The 22,149-nt window shown below is 46.8% G+C and overlaps 1 protein-coding gene across 3 annotated transcripts in view; it reads left to right on the top strand.

Moving 5' to 3' along the window:
• Positions 1-22,149, top strand: part of CSNK1G1 (casein kinase 1 gamma 1) — a 108,625-nt gene that overhangs the window by 16,797 nt on the left and 69,679 nt on the right. The window contains exon 2 of one of the 3 annotated variants that reach the window (XM_065688101.1): positions 2,864-2,971. The gene's annotated coding sequence lies outside the window, so the exon portion shown is untranslated. Of the gene's footprint in view, positions 1-2,863; positions 2,997-22,149 lie in introns of all 3 variants that reach the window. The other 2 variants (XM_065688100.1, XM_065688099.1) reach the window with 2 other exon arrangements.

Genomic DNA, 22,149 nt, shown 5'->3' with positions numbered 1-22,149 from the left:
GCTGCCCAGCAGGAAGCAGAGCATCCCCTTCCAAGGATTCTGTGTGGCTGTTCAAAGCCAAGATCTATTGAGTTCACGCTGAGATGTGTGTCTCTGAGCCTAAGGCCATCAAGGAGGTGTCACAGGAAAGAGGTTCAGTGCCTGGAGGTGGTAATTAAACACCAAAACGTTTAATTATCTGTCAGGAGTGGGAAGGGTCGCTCTTGCTGTTCGTGGTTTCAGATTGCCTCTTTCACTGTCATTCTGCTTTCTGTGGCCATGCTTTCAGCTGCCTTCCCTTCACCAAGGGGTATGGTCCCTGCATAATGTTAGGCTTTGGGCAGCGAGGTTCTCTGGCAAAGGAAAGACTGGAGCTTGTTACCATGATAAACTTGTGCTCCAGCCAGGTTTTCCACATATTCTTCACCTTAACCATTGCTTTTTGTTGCTGCAAGAGGTGGCTTTGTTTCATACCATTCTTGGTTCCTGGCTTCTCCGATAGGTTTAATGTGTGCTGGTCAGGAGCTGAAGCCTGTTGTTATTTTGGGCTCCTCTGTGCTTTGCTTGAGCCCTCTTGGTACCAGGCAGGATTTCTGGTGAGCCCATTGCCATGGGTGTGTGGCGAGGGGAAGGATGGGAGCTGAGCTCTGCCTCCTGAACCTTGGGTGCTCTGAAAATGCTGGAGTTCTGTCTCTGTGAACATGGAAGGAGTCATGTTTGCTGTGCTGCAGCCAAAAGATCTGTTGTTCAGTGTCTTGGGTGAAGTGGGGATGTTTTTGTCACAGGTGCTGCTGGTAGGAAGTGGCAGAGGCTGACCAGTGCGCAGGGTTTCTCATGTTCCACTTTGCCTCCTCCATACCATGCCTATCCTCTTGTTCTTCAAGCAGAGCCTGAGTGATATTTAACCCCTGGCTCGAGCCTGAACCTCAGGCTAGCGTGAGATGATTTACCTTCTTTTATCCCTAGAATAAATCATTGTACTGTGGAGCAGGTTATAAATTGTCTTTGGTTTAGCTTCCTTGTTTGGAGATGCCACTTTTTATTAGAGGTTGGTATTTATGTAAAGAAACTGAGGCAGTTTCTGGCCAATGAACCTGGTTTGGAATTTTTATGCGCAACTTCTGGGTTTTCTTTCTAAGTTTGACTGGGATGTGTTTGAAGTAGCAAAAGAGCAAACTTCCTGGGCCCAAAGAGTGTTCAGTATTTCAATCTGTGGACTGCCATGTTAATGGGATGCTCCTGCTCTTTGCCCAAGAGTGCTTTTATGGTTGCAATGTCAAGTAACTAAACCAAGCAGCAATTCCTCTTTCCCTGTGAATGTAGGCACTTGTGTTTTCCCTTTCTTGTAGGGCTTCATTTAGGACAAGTTTGGCTGGTTCTTCCTTGCTGCGGCCTGTGACCTGGCCAAATAACTTGGGAGAACTTTAACGTCAAATAGAGCAACAGCTCACCTTAAATGCTTTGCAATAAACTTAATATTGGGGATATATTCAACTACCCAGTGCCTTTTCATGGGTGTCACTCACCACTTGTACACTGGTGGCGTGCTCCTCACGCCAGTGGTTGGCTTCATTCAGGAGCTGGTGCTGGATAATTGTAGACGAGGATTAGTTAATGACAGCTCTCGTGAGTTCATGGAGATGTTTGAAGTCTCCTACAATGCCATTGAGCAATCCTCTTGGCTTCTTGAGGATGGAACTCATAAATGACATTGAGAGAACTTGTATGTGACCTGGGCTGGACTAATAACAAGCTTATGAAAGTACAAGGCAGAGGTAGAGCAAATTCCTGTGTGCTGCAGTCAAAGTGGCGTCTGTTGGCAGCGCGGTGATGGTGAGTTTGGTCTGTCCTGCACTTGATGCTGGAGAAGGCAAACATCTCTCCAGTGCATGGTTTTCTTCTGCTGTGGCCAGGGTAGAGAAGGCCCATTTGTCTTCTGTGTGGTTGCAGAATGGGCAGTTTGAGAAGTTAGTGTGGACCTACCCTTGCTGTAACAGTCAGGGAAATAAGGACGGAAGAGGCACAGGCTTGGAATGCCCCTTCAGCACTGGGGAGCCTGATTGCAAGGCCTGCGTCAGAGCATCATCTGTAAGGTAGTGTTAACATCGTATTTCAGTGCGGCAAGAACCTGTCTTCTAGGTGATGGTCAGAGCTTCTCAGAACTTAAAGTTGCTTCTTAAAATTGTAAGTTTTGTTAGGACATCCCATGTGTTTCCTAGCAAAGGAAGTTAAATGCCCATGTTTTGAAGTAGAACAGAACAGCATATGTCTGGTCACCCTGGGCAGAGTTTTCCAGAAAGAGTTTCATTTTGGTTTGACCTTCACATCTCTGTTACAGCACATTCCCCCTTGGAAATGGGTGCTTGGGCACTGTTCTGCCCTCCGGGCTGCGTGCTCTGGAGGGTGTTACCTTGGGGGGGAAAAGGACACAAACAAAGAACCTCTCGTGCTTCCTTCTGACCAAAGTGCCTGGAAGCATCGTGGGAAATGGAGTCAGCCCGGGGATGCTGCGCCATGGGAGTTTGGGTTTGGGAACCTGTTTCCCAAGGTGAGGAAACACAGTTTACCAGCAGCCAAAATCACTGAGGAGTCAGAAACATCTGTATTTTCAGAAAACACCATCTTCTGAACTAAAAGTCACCTTATTGCACAGAAAGCTTTTAGTTTGCCCTGATGTGGGGTAAGGAGAAATACTAGATCTTCCTGTAAGAAGTGGTGTTTGGTTCCTGTTTATCCACAGTATACTTGGAAGCTGGCATATCAAACTGAAGTCTGCAAACAGTGCTTTTTCCTTCTTTTTTTTAGCAGAATAAAGCAAGATTGGAAGTTGCTTGTATGAACTGTTGCGTGGAGACTTCCTAAAATGTCCTTTCCTCTTTTCCAGATTCACCACAGATATGCCTGGCCAGCTGCTCTGCTGCTCCTGTGCCTCAGCACTTGCTGCCCTGTGATTGCAGATAACAAGCATAAGAAGTGATTGCAGATAACAAACGTAAGAAGTGAGTTACAAAGTTGGGGTGAGTCTCATGTGGCTTTGATATTCTGGAGCATCTCAGCATACAAATTAAAAACCAAATCCAGGGAAGACGCTATAAAAAACCTGTAACTTACAGCCAGCGTACATGAACTATCTGTCAAGCCTGTGGAAGGATGCTTAGAGACGTGAATGCAAGTTGTTCAATTCCTTTTCCTTATTTCCATTTAGTTTTCTTTGCCTCTCAATTTTGTCAGCATTTTTCATCTGAAGTAACTTCTCTGGAAACTTGCATCCATCACCTACTCTCCCTGGCTTTATTTTTAGAACATACATGTTGAGCTGAGAAGTAGGTAGCTGCAGTGCTGCTTGTCAGTGATGAATATCTGCAACAAGGAAATTGGGTAGGATTGAAGTCAGGGAGAGTACAGACTCTTCCGTGGAGAGCTGAAGCTTCTCTAAAAAAGCTTCAGCTCTCCACCCAGTAGCAAAGTTGATGTGCTCTGTATATATGTACTGTTTGTTCCACCGTGACAAGCAAAATGTGGGCTAAATCCTGTTCTGTTACAAGTGACCTATTAAATAAGCAGAAAACTCACAAGTGAAGATGTTGGAAAAGTTTTCGTCTCTAGAACAGTGAAATCAAAAGGAATAACATTTGTAGGTGAAAGTGACTGATTCCAGTATGGATACATACCTTGATTTCATGGAATTGGGCAAGTTATAGAACCATAGAATCCCAGGTTGGAAGGGACCTCAAGGATCATCTGGGCCAACCTTTCTAGGCAAAGCATGACCTAGACTGGATGTCCCAGCACCCTGTCCAGCCCTATCTTAAAAGTGTGCAGTGCTGGGGAATCACCACTTCCCTGGGGAGATTATTCCAGTGGCTGGTTGTTCTCATTGTGAAAAATGGGAACCCTCTTGTGTCCAGTTGGAATCTCCCCAGGAGGAACTTGTGCCCATCACCCCTTGTCTTTTCCATGGGGTTCCTTGTAAAAAGGGAGTCTCCATCTTCTTTGTAGCCACCCTTTAAATACTGGAACATGGTGATAAGGTCTTCCCTGAGCTGCCTTTTCTCCAGGCTGAACAAGCCCAGCTCACTTGGCCTTTCTTCACATGGCTTCCCAGGCCTTGGATCATCCTTTTGACCCAGAACACATTGATCAAGTGTTCTGATTTGTTAAAAACCATGACTTTGAGAGCTTTGTGAGTCTGCTTGGCACAAGGTGGTTTTGGGGTGTAAATAATGAGTACTACAGGAGCAAAACTAGCACTGGGTTTCTTTCTGGACTTTTGAAAACACATAGTGACAAACTAGTTTTCTGCTCAAGTGTAAGCCAATGCAGACAAAGCGATGCTGATTAAGTAGTTGGGGAATTAAATTTAGGACCGTAATTGTGCAGTCTTTGGAAATACTGTTTCTATGTTTGGACAAAATGATGTGACAAACCAAATTCTTTCTGAATTGTAGTTTCCACTTTGAATTTTGTATGTAGGAAGCTTAATGAGCTCTTGCCTTTTGGCAATTTCAGTTGAGGGGGGGACAGACAGACAATGATTTCATGCTTTCAGTAGCTTCCAGCCTGGAGGAGAAACTACCTTCAGTTTTGCTTGATACTGTATCTCAAATTATTTTGCAGCTTCATTTTTTTTACTTTACTTTTTTGGCGTCAGGAGTGCCATTAACTGCTTGACAAGTCTTTGGTTTGAGCAATCCAGACTTGGTGCAGTACAGTGCTTTTAGTATCTTAGTACGAGTCCAACGGAGACTGTAGTCATTTGACTGTGCTTCATTTTATGTTCTTTTGCCTTAAAGATAAGCCCCTGAGGTCTGAAGCTTTGTGATGCTGTGCTGTGGGGTTTCTTCTGTGACTGAAATCACCCTCTTGTTTCTATGATCTCGGGAGCTCTTCTTTAACGTATCTTGATATTTCCGTGGGGTTTGGGGTTGTAGTGTGCCTTTTCACTTGGGGGAAGCTTTTACCCAGCTCAAGATGTCTGATTTTTTCTTTTTTTAATTTATTTTTTTTTTCCTCCCCCTTCCTCCCAGATGAGGATGTGGATTCTTAGCTCAGGCTGCCAGGCAGCATGCATGATAAGGGATATAACGAGGAGCTCTGCCTTCTGTGCTAAATACAAAAGATAAGTTGATAATGCGTTACCGAAATCCCTTATCAATTCTGAGACACTGGAAAGTGGTGCTGTCTCAGCCGTGGGTCTTGCGGCCAAGCTGCCTGTGCTGTATCCCATTCCTGCCTGCTTTTATCCTTATGTACGTTTAAATGTAATATTTAAAAACCCACTCCATGACTTCCACTTGCCCATATTCCTGTAAGCGAGCACCCTGACTCATGGCATTACTTCTTCAAGGAGCATTTGTGCCTTCATCTGTGTGTTCCCTGCCACAGGATCCAAAAGCAGAGGTGTGCTGGCTGGACTTCTTCCCAGCTCCAGTGAAACCAGTGCTTCCACTCCTGCATTTGTGCTGAGGAAACAGGCATCGTCCATGCGAGTGAGGGGTTAGCTCCTGACTCTGCCAGGTTGTCCTCCAATGTGCTTGGTGAAGCATTTCCAACTTGAGAAACCTGGCTTTAGGGGCACTTTGTTTTCCCTGGACAGCGTAAATGAACAAGAGCAGCAGTGACCACTGGTTAAATGGTTAAATTCTTGGCTTGGAGTTACTAATATGGTACATCTCCACTGAGCTCACCAAGTGGTGTGTCGAAGCAACTTTCCTCTTAGTAGTAGATCAAGTCCATAGTAGTATAGGATAGACCTGGACTGATGGTGGCTTGGGCAGAGAACATTGTGCTTCTAAGCAACTGGAATTGACTGCAGAGAGGACTTCTCTAGGTAGGGCTGAAGGAAGCTAGCAAAGACCAAAGTCTTGGAGCCTGTGACAAACACAGGGAGACAGCGGTGAAAGCTGTAGGTGCCTCCGTTGTTCTTTGGCTGTGTTGAAAGCGTTGAAAGGTCCTGATGATGTGTGGTAGCTAAATATCCTCCTGTACGCAAGCTTTCTAGTTGTATTAGTCATCCATCAGGCTTCTGGATTATTTAAGGGCAGAAGCTCTCCTCAAAGAGCAGCAGTATCTATTTGTAGAAAGGTACATAATGTGAAGTGCAATTCCAGTGTGTTAGAGCTACGCTGCTTGAGATGTTCTCGGGAATGCTGCCTCTCCTGCTATGATACTTCATGATCTGTAAAGCTGCACTACTGAAGTTCTGCAGCCCTAGAAGGCATCTAGTTGGTCTAGGGACATGAATGGTGATGGTGTTGGAGCCCCTTCTCAACTTCTTCCACACCTTCTGTTCAGTGCACCTTACTTCAGCTGTTAGGTGCTGTTCTCCAAACACTGATGAGCCTCAAGGAAAAGGGGGCAGTGACCAAAAAGGTGCTCCAAGGAAAACAATATTCTTCCACTAGGCATGGGGGAGCCCCTAACTTAAATGGTTAATCACCAAAACCATCTTTTCACAGAATCACAGAATCACAGAATCCCAAGGGTTGGAAGGGACCTAAAAAGATCATCTAGTCCAACCCCCCTGCAAGAGCAGGGTAACCTACAGTACATCACACAGGAACTTGTCCAGGCGGGCCTTGAATATCTCCAGTGTAGGAGACTCCACAACCCCCCTGGGCAGCCTGTTCCAGTGCTCTGTCACTCTTACAGTAAAGAAGTTCTTCCTGATGTTAACGTGGAACTTCCTATGTTCCAGTTTACACCCATTGCCCCTTGTCCTATCACTGGATATCACTGAAAAAAGCCTAGCTCCATCATCCTGACACCTACCCTTCACATATTTGTAAACATTGATGAGGTCACCCCTCAGTCTCCTCTTTTGCAAGCTAAAGAGACCCAGCTCCCTCAGCCTCTCCTCATAAGGGAGATGTTCCACTCCCTTAATCATCTTTGTGGCTCTGCGCTGGACTCCTTCAAGCAATTCCCTGTCCTTCTTGAACAGAGGGGCCCAGAACTGGACGCAATATTCCAGATGCGGCCTCACCAAGGCTGAGTAGAGGGGGAGGAGAACCTCTCTTGACCTACTAACCACTCCCTTTCTAATGCACCCTAAGATGCCATTTGCCTTCTTGGCCACAAGAGCACATTGCTGGCTCATGGTCATCCTCCTATCCACCAGGACCCCCAGGTCCCTTTCCCCTTCACTACTTTCCAGCAGGTCAACCCCCAACCTGTACTGGTACATGGGGTTGTTCTTCCCCAGATGCAAGACTCTACACTTGCCCTTGTTAAATTTCATCAAGTGTTGCTTTTATAACTCTTCAACTTGTGCTGACTTGATCTAAGTCTGAAAATGCCCAGAGCTGAACTGGTCCATTTTTAAGCTGTAATTCATCTCTCTCTGCCTGTGTATGGAAAATCTTTGGGAAGTCACTGGCTAGAAAATTAATTGCAACACAGCCTGATTTTGTTCTCATAAACTTGAAGAAAACTCAAACCTTTGTGGCTTTTGTAGTGTATATGGGCTCACTTCATTGTATACTAACCCCAAAACTAAACAAGAGGTTTCACGTTGTGTTTGAGATTCTCTGGCTGGCAGAATGCTGGGCCTTCCTTTAGCAGTCTGGCTTTTATGTAACTCATTGTTTTTGCTCAACTGTTGCAGAGAGTCTGTTTCCTTTAGCAACAGCCAGCAGATGTTTAGCTGAACAAGACTTAATTCTTTAAAATTGACCTGTAAGAAATGTGTGAAGGCGAATATGGGGGTGGAACAATTGTATGTCAGCGTGATTTCCATTTCCTTGCTGAAACCCAGTGCAAGCTTTGCAGCTCCATCGGAGCCCTGATGGATCCTCGGGTGCTGCGGTATGCTCTGCAGCCTTCTCCAGGGGCTTTACTGTTTCTGTAAATGTGCTGTTGGGGGAATGGGATTGAGCTGTCTAATGAGAATTAGCATTACTTGGTCAGCTAGTACTGTATGGGCTAAGTCTGTCTTTGTAGTGATAGGACAAGGGGAATGGCTTTAACCTGCCCAAGGGGAGACTGAGATGAGCTCTTAGGCAGAAGCTCTTCCCTGTGAGGGTGCTGAGGCGCTGGCACAGGGTGCCCAGAGAAGCTGTGGCTGCCCCATCCCTGGCAGTGTTCAAGGCCAGGTTGGACACAGGGGCTTGCAACAAACTGCTCTAGTGGAAGCTGTCCCTGCCCGTGGCAGGAGGTTGGAACTGGGTGAGCTGTAAGGTCCCTTCCAGCCCAGTCCAGCCTGGATTCTGTGATCTGGTGGACATGCCACCATGCTGATCCTGCTAGGGATTCCAATTATCATGGGTAGAGAATTGTGCTCTGCAAATGGCTTCAAGGTTTCAGAGTTGAAAGTATCTGCTGCTTTAGTTTAAAGATGCTTTTGTTGGAAACAATACTTACCTAGTGCTGGAAATGCTTTGGGACACTGGATGCTCCAGTCTTCACAGTTGGGGATTTTGGTATATGTTAGCCTTGGGTTTGGTGCTTTTTCGGAAGTTCTAGATGCCTGCCACAAAATTTTGACATTGCTTAAGCAGGAGGTAACTTAAATGTCCTTTTCTACTAGGATTTGAGACTGGTACTCGAAGTAGGACCTCAGACTCCTTTCCCTTGTGCTGCTTGCATCAGTTTTGTGTTTCCAGTGGTCTTCAAAACTAGTGTGTGGGGATACTTACAGTAAGGCCTTGCTGAAATGAGCTCACGAGCCATGTGCCCCCTGGGTTCTACTGCAGTCAGCAGCTGTTGTCATCCCTGCACAACAAGTTGAATGTGTTTCTCCTGCAAGTACATGCTAGATAACTCCTTTCCAAAATGCTACCAAATTAGTTTGCTTACCAAATATCTGCCAGTTTGGAAATTCAGCATTTCCCATCCTGTTTTCTGCTGGTGGGATGGGGAAGGACGCTCTGCCTCGAAAACATGTGAGGGTGGAAGATGTGGCTACAGCTTCAGTGAAAGCTGTTGCTACGGCAGTTAACAGAGCTGAAAGCCTGTTCTTGGCATTCTGTTATACCACAGGATATAGGAAGAGCTACTGAAAATTAGCAGGAATACATGCATTTATTTTAAGGTGTTAGAAGATCATAAATGTCCAATTGTCCGCAAGTTCTTTAGCTGTTAATTTAGTGGAACAACAATGTCTGACAGCCTGCTGCTGGAAAAGATGATACCATCTATCAGTACCTTTCTTCAGGCTATCTCTCGGGCTTTTCTTTAACCTTTCAGTAGGGATGCAGCTCAGAAGCCTGATGGAAGGCGGTGCACAATGGTGTTGGCTTGTGGAGAGATCAAACAAGTGCCAGAGAAATGGAGAGACTTGAGGGTGTTTCACAGATAGAGGAGCAGGAAGATGCTTTTTAGGGTAGCTAGATGTTATATGGGATAAGCCATCTCATTTGTATGTATGAGGCATGGCTGTTGTGGTAACCTAGAGGCTACTCAGCTCTTCTGACCAGCTTGTTTCTGTCTTCTTCAGCTGAATCACTCCCAAGGAGACATGTAAAGCCTGGGTTAGAATCCAGCTTTGTCCTTCTTGTACCTAGGACTTAGGGAGAGAAGGCAGGTGAGAACAGGTCAGATTGAGGAGTAGGGAGGTGATGGCATGCTCAGGGTATGCTCTGCCTTACCCATCCCTGGGGATACAGGTTGTAAATCTCTCCCTTCCATCCAGCACCAGGCTTGGGAGTCCTTGGACTCGGTGCTTCCCTTTGCTTGTCTGTTGTGTGCTTGCTGGTGCCGGAGTGCTGCTGGTACTGCTTGGGAAGCTGTCTCGTACCTCACAGGCAGGGTGTTGCCCTGTAGCTGAAGATCGGTGACCCTGATCTACGGTTGCCAGCTCTGGGAGTCTCCTTTGGGCTGGAGTTGCCTAATTCCAGTTTTTAGCCTGTCTCAGCCTGGCTGCTGAACTACTGAGGCTGCTCTAGCCTAGGCTAATCATGGTCTGTTACATCCCTGGGGATGGGGTGGGGGAGTCTGAACCACTCTGTGATGTGGAAGCAGCTTTTCGGACCTGTGGGATGCTCTAGGGGAGTGGTGGAGGCATTTGGGGATTCACCTGAATGTAGCCACCAGGAAGCACATGGGAAGTGGAGAGAGAATGTTACTGGCGTAAAGCGGTGGCTGTTTGAGAAAGGTTTGCTTGCTGTTTACATCCCTTGGGTCATGAAAAATCTGGAGGTAACTGCTTAATTGTTTCACTTCTAAGGTTTTGGAGGTTTTTCTCATCATCTTGAACCCTCTTCTGTGCTTCAGCACTTGCAGTTGATGGATCTTAAGCATGTCACCATGTATCTGAGCTGCTCTAAGATCAAAACCAGAAGCAGAGTACATATGGGGCTTTGACTCGCACCTGAACTCTGGTAGTGCTGTCCTAAATAGATCTGTGAAAGCTGTTTTTGAGCTGTGCATGGATGCTTTGTCTCACTGATTGCTTTCTTGGGGAAAAAAACCCACCACCAGGAAAAGTTGGATATCTGATCACCACATAGGTATGGGCACGTGAATTGGAAAAACTCATACAGTATCAACGACCTTTCCTTGAAACAACCAAAACCCACTGCTAATGTGTACCTGCCATAGTAATCTGGGGCATAATTCCTGTAAAAAGGCTCTCAAATCTTAATCCTTTTGTTTCCTCAGCATGCCAGTGTGTAAGAGAGGACAGAGGATACATGGATGTTGTCCCCTGTATTTGGTAGCATTTCAGGGGAAACCAAAAGGGTCCAAGCAGCAATTAAGTGAACTCTGATGTGGTTGAATCAGTGATGAACGGTGGCTGCTGTAACCCAGCTGTGCTCAGATAAACCACTCCTGGAAGTGGCAGCTTTGGTTTCCTTTCAGAAATCCTTTGATGTGAGAGGACCTAGATCATGCTCTGCTGCATTTGCACTTGTGTCCTGTGGAAGAGCAGACAAGCTTCAGACGGGGGCTGTCCTACTTGCTGTCCAGCCAGCTGCCAGGTGACAGTAAGCCATTTCTGAAGGCGAATGCCTGGTTGCTGCCAGCTTCTCTTCCTCAAGCAGCAGCAGCAGGTTTGCAGTGTTGTAGTAAATCACTTTAGAGAGTGCAGGTAATGAAGTGAGGTCCCCGGGGAGGCTGTGGCAGCTGTTGGACATCTGACTTGGACTTTGTAGACGTGGTCAATCAATGAACCATCACAGAGAAGGCTTTGACTATAGTTAGGTAGGCTCTCTCCATTTCCGTATGTAGCTTTACCTTGTCTGAGACACATCTTGCAGAGGGATGATGACCAGACCACCATGGCTGAGTGTTTATTTTCCACTTTAATATTGAGGCTTCAGATGCTAGGAAGTCTCATTTTTAACATTTCCTTTAAAAGGCAGCAGATGTCAGGTTGTCTTCAGCATCCTGCTTTCCTAAATTTTCTTCTCCAGCGGAATGAGAATCAAATCTGTACAGTTTCTGTGGCAAATGAGCTCTTCTAGCTCTGGTTCTTTTGCCTGGTGATGGAAATGTCACTTAGAAAAAGAAAAGACCTTTCTGATGTAGATGTCCAGGTTGGCCATGCTGAAACTGTATTGAGTTTCACTTTATCTGGGATTCTGCCTTTGGGGAAGTAGTGCTGGTCTTGTGGCCAAGGATGCTGGTAAACCTCAAATGAGCTTTGAAGGTCGCAGCTTTAACAAGATGACGAGATACCTCACTTGATGCACTGTTCTGCGAGCCGTGGGTACCAGAACTGGATGATCTTAAGGTCCTTTCCAAACCAAACCATTCTATGATTCTCCCAAGGTTAGGAGGAAAACCCTGCATTGGAAAACAAGCAAACACTTCCTGGTTTAGATCATGATATTAAAACTAATAGGGTGGAATAAGGTGTTGTCTCTTTTCTTAACAAGATTAATGCTTGTGAAATAAATGCTAAAGCTCAACGTGAAGAAATCTACCAGCCATAACTGGACCAAGGCCATGTGTTACAGGGCAAAGAAGTGTTGTCAGGATGTGCTTTGCTTGGCGAAGAATTTCTGCCAGTACCTGTGTTGCATCTCTATTTTAAACTAGAAACTTAACTCTGAGCCTCGGTGAGCGTGAAAGAGTAGAAGAAAGAGCTTTCTGCTCCAGCTTCAGGACCCAAGGACCTCCTCTGATCATCGCTCCTTGCTTGCTGTTTATTTCTTTGCTGGGCGTTGGCTTCTGTTTCTCCCTTTGCTAATGCAGGGGAAACCATGAGGTGTCTTCTCATCTCTGCACCAAACTCAAATGAGTTGCTGTAATCTTATCACAGGAACTAGGTTTGGGTCTTGAGAAATCTTCAGGCTTCTTTCCACAGTGTCTCTGATCCCGAGTCATTATAGGATGGGAAATAGAGCAGTGTGCAGCTGCACTGAGCTGTGTGGTGCAGTTGACATGCTGGAGGGGAGGGATGGGATCCAGAAGGACCTGGACAGGCTGGAGAAGCGGGACCATGCGAACCTCGGTGAGTTCAACAAGGCCAAGGGCAGTCCTGCCCTGAGTTAGGCCAGTCTCCAGCACAAGCAGAGGCTGGGGGAGACCGGATGGAGCAGCCTGAGGAGAAGGACTTGGGGTGTTGGTTGATGAGAAGCTCCCCATGACCCAGCTTCAGTGAGCGCTTGAGCCCAGAACCACCCCCCACGTGTGCTGGGCTGCACCCCCAGAGCGTGAGCAGCAGCTCAGGGAGGGGATCCTGCCCCTCTGCTGTGCTCTGGGGAGACCCCCCCTGCAGCCCTGATCCAGCTCTGGGGCAGCAGCACAAGAGGGACGTGGAGCTGTTGGAGCAAGTCCAGAGGAGGCCACGGAGATGCTGCAAGGGCTGGAGCAGCTCTGCTCTGGAGCCAGGCTGAGAGAGCTGGGCTGGGGCAGCCTGGACAAGAAAAGGCTCCTGAAGGGGAGACCTGAGAGCAGCTCCAGTGCCTAAAGGGGCTGCAGGAAACCTGGAGAGGGGCTTGGGACAAGGGCCTGTAGGGACAGGCCAAGGGGAATGGCTTGAACCTGCCCGAGGGGAGACTGAGATGAGCTCTTAGGCAGAAGCTCTTCCCTGTGAGGGTGCTGAGGCGCTGGCACAGGGTGCCCAGAGAAGCTGTGGCTGCCCCATCCCTGGCAGTGCTCAAGGCCAGGTTGGACACAGGGGCTTGGAGCAAGCTGCTTCAGTGGAAGGGGTCCCTGCCCGTGGCAGGGGTTGGAACCGGATGAGCTTGAAGGTCCCTTTCAACCCAAACCATGCCATAATTGCATGGAACACAGGAATGGGTTAGAAGCTTGCAAAATAGGAGGAGTACCAACACAGTTAAGCCAACACTTAAGTAATTCCTTGAGGAATGGAGCAAAATATTTCTTTTTGTTAACCACAAGACTTTGCTCTGGTTCATTCTAGGTGGTATTTATAGTTTTAATGGTAGTGCCTTGCCTTTCCTTCCTAATAGATTGCTGGACTGCAAGTGGGTGGAAGATTTGTTTGTTTTGGCACAATATTCCCTTTACACAGGCATGTCTCAAGTTTACAGCAAACAGAGGAGCCAAGCCATGAACTGTGCAAAGTCCTTAAGACGAGGGAAGGGAGAGAAGTAGGACTAGTTGTCATGTAGAATTACCTCCCCAAACCTGAACCATCTCTGAGCTTATTTCCTCCTCCAGCTTGCAGTCTCCTTAAGTTGACATTGCTCCATCAAATGCAATGTGAGTTTGAACACTTGTGTCAGTGCTGCTCGTTCCTGCTGCTTGCAGTCGTTGCTCGATACTCAACGTGCTGTGGGTTGGGCATTCAGTGTCCTCATTTTGAGTGCTGGGGAGCTTTGGTGGTGATCCTCTTCTGGCACTTTGCGGTTCAAATCTAACTGGTCGTAACCAAGCCAGCAAAAGTAGCCAAGGTGTTCATGTAGTGCCTGAGTACTGTTTCGTGACCTGAGAATTAAGTATCAGATGGTGAGAAGGCGCTGGGATGCAGATAAAGGGTTATCAGTAGTGGTAGCAGAAGTTGTCATGAAGTAAATCCGCTGCTGTTACTTTAGCACAGTGGTGTCACCGAGTACATGTGGCTTCGATAATGAAATGTGCTGTGGAAGCTGGACATGGCTTTGGAGCTATTGTTTGTGACTGAAAAATGGGGCTGCTTGGCAAGCTGCAGGCACCAAGTGCCCTTCTGTGAGGGACAGGGTGTGGGCCCTCAGTGTAGTGGGGGGGACCCTGTTGCTGCCCATCTTCAGGCCTCCTTTTTGTGGAGGCAGAGGACGCTGTGGTTTTCCATGGTGCGCAGGGACGTTTCGGATTGCCAGGTATCGTTGCTGGCTTTAACACCCTCTCATGCGATGGGAACATTGGCCATCACCTGGCACAGGGTGGGATGATGTCTGGCTGCCTCTGGTTGGTTGGGTACAGTCAAAAGAAAAAGCTCGAGAACTTACCTTGAGACTGTGGGGGTGAAACCAGAGAGCATTTGTTGCCCCCTTACGCTGCTGGTGCTCGGTGGCTTTACATGGGATGCCAGTGTGGAGAGGCTGCCTCTCCTAATGCTGCCCTACCTCACATAGCCCATCGACATCATCTCAGCAAACGGTCCGGGTGATTTCTATGAAGAAACTGCATCCTGTGAAGCATGAGTGGAAAAGTGATGGGCATGGGACAGTGTTTGCTGAGAAGTGTGGAAGAAGCTAAAACTCCCAGCCATGTGAAGGCTTCCAGTGCATGAAGACCTTTAAGTCAACTTGCTGCCTTCAGATTTGAGGAAGAAAAAACCCCCCAAACCAACCAACAACAGAAACCTTCACGCGTTAACAGTTTTTTAGCTGTCTAGCTTCTTATCTGCAGTCTTGATGGCTTCTGCTCGGCTGCGCACTGTGGGCTGCTTGTACCAGCTACTTTCTTACCACTTGGAGGAAATAACCAGGCGCAAACATTGACTTTCTGTGAACAAACACAACTGTCTCACTGTGTACATTGGGATTACTGTGTCTAATGGCTCTGCTGAGGAAGTGCAGGTTTTATGGAGCTGATGATGTTTGAGTGGGTGGAGCTGATCTCGCCACTATGGGCACAGAACGAAGCAGTACCCAGGGCTGCACCTTGCACTGGGGAGGAGGTGGGAGGTAGCTGCCAGCAGAAGGGCTGACCTTTGCTTTATTTAAAGTTTCAATAAAAATTTAAAAAGGCAAGAGCCTGGTTTCTTTCACAAGGCTCCTCGGAGCTCCTAAGCATCCTCTAGCTCTCCTGCAAGGGGGATGAACTTCACCAGCAGATATTTTGCTTGGTCTGGATGTAATTCTTGGCATCTTCTGATTGCATAGGCCATCCATATCAATCTCGTCTGACAGCTGAACTGCTTCTTAAGGATATGCAGTTGGGAGAGCCAAAACTGGGGAGCTGTAAATCTCGAAGAGGAAGGGAGAGGTTGTTCTTTCTATGCCGTAAGGATGCTACCCTGTAGGATGGGTGGGGGGAGGAGTGTTGATGTTTGTTTTGGGGCTGTACACTGCTGCAGTGCTCACTTGATGGAGGTCTTATAATCCCATAATAGGAAGGGAAAACAAATCACTGCAGCAGGCTTCAGGCTTGGAGTGTAACTGTGCTTTAAATATTAACCTCTGTTAGTTTTTAATGTAAGTGAGCTATGCCAGTAAAAACCTTTCCTACAAAACATAGAGGGGTGGGAGAGAATGAGGCTATGGCAGGGAACTGGGGTGCTGGCAGTGCCCCTTCTTGGTAGCAGCTCTGAGACTTGTTTGCTTAAGCTAAAGTAATGTATTTATTAAGCCCAAACAAGCAGTAGTTGTGGTTCTTATCTCTTCAGCTACCTTGTGCTCTTCAACCTCTGCACATGGTCACAAAGTTTGTCACCACTGTTTGCCTCTAAATAAACAGCACATTAAAGGCTGGGAGAGATTTGTCTCTGTAGATAGGTCTCAGGTACATAGCTTCTTCTTAGGGAAGTTCCTTAGACATAGTTTAGTTACAAGCAAAATATGTAGGTAATGTCATTTGAATTCCTGCCAAACATCTAATTATATGAGTGGTAGCATGGGCTGATCTTCTGTTCCATGCCTGCCAGAAAGGGCAGTATCCTAAAGTAAGGAGAAGTACAGGCATTAAAATGAAAACATATATCCATTAAATCATTAAGTATGAAGGTTTTTTTTGTGTTTCCTCTTAATACACTAGTTGTCTCTCCTTTTGGCATTACATTATTATCTGTGTTTTGGTAAGAGATGCTGATGTTCCTGCTCACCATCTCTTGCATCATTGCATTTCCATTTTATTAGCCAGCTCTTACCAGAGTTTCTGGTGATGAGCAGTCTGGATGCAGGGGCCAAGTCAAGTCTATTGGGCAATGTCGAGAATCTGAGGGATGGATCGTGTGGACTCGGCAGGGTTGTCTGCTTCACCATTTTCTATGGGGCCTTTGGGCTTTGCGTGCCAGGTCTTGAAGTTTAGCTACAGAGGCTGTGCAGAGTATACTTATGACTTTTACCCACATACACTGTTGTTCTTGGTCATGTTGCCTTCTCATAGGCTTCCCTTCTGTCTTCTCTTCATATGAAGTGGTGAAGAACAACTTCCTCAGTTTCAGTGATGCTAAATACATCCGTGCAGTAGGACATGGGTGCACATAGTCTCTTACAGCCAAATTTGCTTAGGCCTATTGCTGGTGTTCATCCCTGGAGGACATATCTAAGCTGGGGTGAATCTTGCCTGATCTATGGTGTGTGTTGGCTCTTAGTGCCTAAACCCTTGCACAGAACTGGGTGGTTTAATAAAGCTCCTTTCTGAAGCCACCTACTTCTGGTGCACCTTCCGAACTTTATTCCTGATGTGTGGAAGTGGTGTTTTCTCTAAGGCTTTGCTGTTTTGTGTAGTGGACACCGAGAGCACCCATATACCTGTACTTAGGGCTCAGTGCTGTGGGAGGCTAGAGTAGTTTTCCTTTGTTTCCTGAGGTGCAAATGCTTAGCAGCATTAACATGATGTTTTACACTGACAAGACACAGCATGTGCTCTTCCCTGGCTAGCAGTCTTTTGATCTTTGCAGCTATGTAGAATCATAGAATGGTTTGGGTTGGAAAGGACCTTAAGATCATCCAGTTCCAACCTCCTGCTATGGGCAGGGACACCTGACACTAAACCATTCACCCAAGGCTCTGTCCAACCTGGCCTTGAGCACTGCCAGGGATGGGGCAGCCACAGCTTCTCTGGGCACCCTGTGCCAGCGCCTCAGCACTCTCACAGGGAAGAACTTGTGCCTTATATTTAACTGGTACTTCCCCTGTGCAAGTTTAAACCCATCACCCCTTGTATTATAGATGTACTGGGCATTGTTCTGTCTGTGTGCTGGTTAATACCAAGAACTGGGTGCACTGCTGCTCCAGACCACCAGTGAGCATCGTTTCTGGTCTCTGCTCAACCTGGCTGCAGAGGCTGAAATCCTGAATCTCGTCAGTGGCATCTGAAGCTTATTTTAGGAGCTGATATAAGCCTTGGCAGAGGTTTGGTGTCCCAGTCTGTGGTAACTGATCTGCTTGTTTGTCCTCGCTTTTTGAGGTGCCTTGGGTGTTGGTGGGACAGAGGAGAGGCGAACTGTTCCCATCAGGCAGCTGCAAGCCCCTTCTGGGGACCTGAAGCTCTTTGTGAGTTGGGGTACAAAGATCCTGCACCTGAATCCCACTTCATTGCTGCTTTATAATGACACTTTTTATTGAGGCACTTGACATGAATGTGTTCTTCCACGGGGGGGTAACATACTTGATGGGTGCTTGTATTCATCTCTGTGCATGGGCAGCACCTCTGTGAATTACTCATCTCCACCTGGGTTTCACTAATGCAGCTTCTGTCTACCCGTGGCTGTCAGGGGATCTTCAGTCTTCTTTGGCCCTGTCTCCTGAAGTTCACAAGGAGTTTTCTTCTAGTAAGAGGCTCTTCCCCGCCCCGCACACACACACCATGAAAGCTGTGTTGGCTCTGAAATTGATACTTGCATTCCTTTCTGAAAGCAGAAAAAAGCCCTTCATGGTTTGGATGCTGCAAAAGGGTTTTTTTCTTATGTTTAACTGCCAAATCTACCAGTCTTTTCAAGCTCCCTGAGCCTGTCTGCAATTCATCCTCCAGGCTGCTTTTCCTTGCCAGGCAGTGCACAGATAAAACAGTCGCAGATTACTGAGGTGCATCTGTGTTAAATCATGCTATAAATCTTCAAAAATGATGTGGCTGCCAATGAGCCAAGCTTGCTCCAGAGACCAAGCTGCAGTGGTGGTTGTCTTGTCGAGCACTTTGCTCATTGTTGACACCAGTAACTGCAAACTACATCCGTCGACCACCATGGATACACCTGAATCTGCCTGACGTGAGTTATTCCTTGAAGATGCACATGGCTGTCTAAAAGTCATCTCTTCCCTGGTAGGCTTTGCCCCTTTCTTCTTCACATCCGTTGCCTGAAAGGAAGGGGATGGTGTAGGTATACCTGAAGCTTGTTTTTGCTGTTAAGCAATCTAGTATTTTAAGGTGAAAAGAATGCAGGTGTATGTGATGCCTGGATATCAGAGAAGAAAACGTCTGCAGGGTTCTTATCCTGCCCCAGGGCTGTTGCAGACCCTTTGCTACTGCCAGATTTTTTCTCTGTAGCACCCTCATAAATCTTTATTTCTGCTGGAACTTGATCTTACGCAGCTTCGTGCAGCCTGTTTTGCAAGCAGAGATGCTATCCTGAATGTCAGGCTTTCTGCCAGTCTTTGAGAAACCTTTAGAAGACAGGATTTGGAAGCGGGGGTCGGTTATTGTGTTATCAGGAGGCCGATCTCACAACCCTCATGTGGAGGGATGGTTCCCTCCCAGGCCGCCATGGATGCGGTGTGGGGCTGGAGCTGCGCAAGCATCTGCGTGTGGGCTGCACACCTGCATCCTTCCGAGGGGCTTGGCTGGGGTTTGTGCCACTGACTCCTGCAGCGAGCCTCATGAGGTCGAGGGGAGCTCATCTGGCAGGTGCTCTTTTCTCTTCCCAGCCCAAAATATAGCCTAAAATATGCAGAGCTCAGGTTTCATTAGGGGATTTTTTTCATTTTATTCCAGTGTTCATTTACCTGTTCCAACATAATCCAGCTCTTCATAAATAGCACCAGCCCCCTTTTGTGACAGGCTATGGTCTGTAGTACTTTGCTACAGGAACAGGTTTCCCAGAGAAGCTGTGGCTGTCCCATCCCTGGCAGTGTTCAAGGCCATGTGAGACAGAGCCTTGGGTGACATGGGCTAGTGTGAGGTGTCTCTGCCCATGGCAGGGGGGTTGGAACTGTATGATCTTAAGGTCCTTTCCAAACCAAACCATTCTATGATACATAAGAATATGCATGCATGTCTGCTGGCATGTGCTGGGCTTAAACTCAAATGGGGAACAGGAGTCAATGAATCTAGCTTTCATCACATAAACTATTTCCCTGGAAAATGGTCTTTTCTTTGACTCTCTTCGTGTGGAAGAGCTAAGTTATGACCCAGATTGCTTTTCTTTCCCTCCCTTGCATTCTTGGCTCTCGAGCTGAGCTTTTGTAGAGGGTATTGAGAGTATATAGTTCAGGAATGAACTTACGTGCTTGGATTTCTCCTGGTGAAATGATCAACTGAGGCTCACTTGGAAAAGGAACTTGCCAACATATTTAGTTGAGGATTATACAGTTAATGTGTTTCAGCATGTTCACAAGGTCTTCGAGGAAAACACTTCATGGAAGTTCACTTCCCTAGGATGGAAATCCGTGTGAGTTCATTTGGGTTCATCCCTTTCTGTAAAAACTGTAGTTGTAGGATGTCAACTTGACAGTCCTGTGCATTCATGAGTAGTGAATGACTGTAGTGATCTGCAGTTATCCATCCTTCTCCCTTCCCAGCAATTTAGACTTAAATACTGTTTGTAAGCCTCAGAAGGCATTTTTTCCTGAACAAAACTAACTGCACAAGCCAAAGATTAAATTGTTGGGTCAAATGATTCAACAGAAGCCACTTGTAGTGTTTAAAAGGCTTCTGTAGCCTTCAAAGTTGGAAAGAATCTCCAAGTGTGGGACATCTGACATGACGTGTGCCTGCTTGCGCAGCCTGAAGCCAGCTTTGTCAATGCTCTTACCAGCTTTAACCTGCAACAGGGAATTTTGACCTCCCTTTTCAGTTTTCTGTTGCTTTTCACACGTAGGACACTGAAACCAGGTCAGCCTAGTGCTGTTCGGGAAAGCCCAGGTAAAATGCCAGTCTCCTCTGTGTGGAGGTACGGTTGGGATATAGGGGGTAGTTGAAATACGCTCCCGTAATAGGAGGCTTACTGAGGGAGTAGTAGAAGACCCTCTAGGAAATCAGAAAGCTCTTGAATTGGAGAGAAAAAGGCAAAAGGAAGTATATTTCTCCTGGCTGAGTGGAGGAAGCATTCAGCCTCTGCATCCTCTCTTTCTGCTAGTGGGTGTAGGTCACCAAACACCAGAGCAGGTTCTCTTCCAGGTCAGCCCAAGACAGGATGTTTGGTTATCTATGATTTTCACCCTTAGGAACATGGTAGAGCTCACAACTTTTTTATATTCTCATTAGCAGGACAACGGCTTTGCCAGAAGTGAGTAGTGGGGTGGCTTTGGAAAGAGAAAGTTTTGTTGGAGCCAGTTGGAAGGTAGCATTGGGCAGTAGCAGGACAAGAAGCGGAACGTCTTGTTCAGGACAAGGGAGGGAAGGGATAAGCCGGTGAGATGAGAAGGCATGAAGGGAGGACCTGAAGCCCATGGAGATGTATGTTCACACAGAAGAGAGCAAAGCTGTGAGAAATTTACTAATTGTGGTTTAATACAGGGAGAGCATTGACGTCTAGGAAGTTGTTAGTGCATGCAGTAAAGCAGAGGCCACCAAGCCAGCTTGTTCCTCTAAACTTAAGCATGTAAGCTAATAAAATGAGTTGGCAGGTGCTGAGAATGTGAGTGAATGCATCGTATCTGCCCTGGTTTCAGGATGCTCCTCGTTACCTGTATCCTGCCTGCTCTGCCTTTTCCAGAGGGCGAACTGTTTGTCCCCATCTATGGCAAAGCGCAGTTTTCTGCTGCTGAAGGCTCTACTTTTTACACGGCATGAGGGTGGAAGCTGGTGATCTCATATCCGTGTGTTTAGAACGTGTCAGTTGGGAGCCCTGGAGGACTCTGTAGTCTTTGAAGTCATGTGGGAAGTAGCAGATCTTGTCTGGAAAGCACGCTCCAGATCAAGAGTCTTAAAAAAAGTATTAGAGGCACGTGGGGTGGATGTTGGAAAATCCAGCGAGAGGGCATGTACTTTGTCCTAAAGCTGTGGTTGTGGAGCTGCTTTGAGAAACTGAGTTCCTGTTTCTGTAGAGAGAGGGATGAGATCACCCATCCCAACAGAAAATCAGGGTTTCTTGTAGGTCTCTTCTTAAAAGAAGGAAAAAGGAATGTAGGGCTGAACTACTTCTGCTTGTGAGGGTGTTGATCCGTCCACCAACCAAACATTTGCAGTGTGATTTCTAGCATATATTGCCTCCTTCATGAATCAAAACTGCACACAGGCCTGGATCAGGTCTCCTGGAATCGATATGAAGAAAGGGAGATTCGTTTCCAGTTTCAGTTTGGGCAGATTTTCTGAAATTGTGCCACAACCCAGGACTTTGATAGCTCTTGTTCTTACCTTGGAAGGGTCTCCAGAGTATCTCAAGTAGGTCGAAGATTTCCAGTGCAAGGGAAGCAAGCTTTTTCATCGCAGGGTAGGAATAAGCATTGCTTTGGCTTCTTCACACCAGTCTTTCGTTTGCATTGGCCTACTGCTGCTTTCAGGCTTAAGGACTTCATTGAGGAGTCTGGATGGCTGTGAGCAATGTCACTGTGCCATGGTGAGTGCTTGGTAAGCGATTAAACCCCCTTCATGCTAGGCTCTGCTACTGATCACAATGTGAATGGCAGCTGCCTTCAACACCACTAGAAACTGGTTTGTAGCTCCAGCTCTGTGATTTTATCAATGGAGGTGAGGTCGTGATTTAGATCTTGGGTCCCAAGTGTTCTGAAGTGTGTAGGATACAGTTGGTTTGGGGTTTTTACTTAGTAATTTCCTTTCAAGCCCGTATCTTTCATTAAACAATTGTTCCCTTGCCTCCAACTATATTGCAGTGAAATGAATACTGGAATTGGACTGAGTCACTGTTAGGGAAATATCTTCATGCAGCTTTGTTTAAATGGAAGTAACTTTCAGGAGCAATCTTGCTGAGTGGGTGGAAAGGTAGGAAGGAAAATC

The sequence above is a fragment of the Lathamus discolor genome, chromosome 8, assembly GCF_037157495.1.
Source record: "Lathamus discolor isolate bLatDis1 chromosome 8, bLatDis1.hap1, whole genome shotgun sequence".
Classification (NCBI taxonomy): domain Eukaryota; kingdom Metazoa; phylum Chordata; class Aves; order Psittaciformes; family Psittacidae; genus Lathamus; species Lathamus discolor.
The sequence above is the reverse complement of the archived record's forward strand: the minus strand, read 5'-3'. Positions and strand labels throughout refer to the sequence as shown.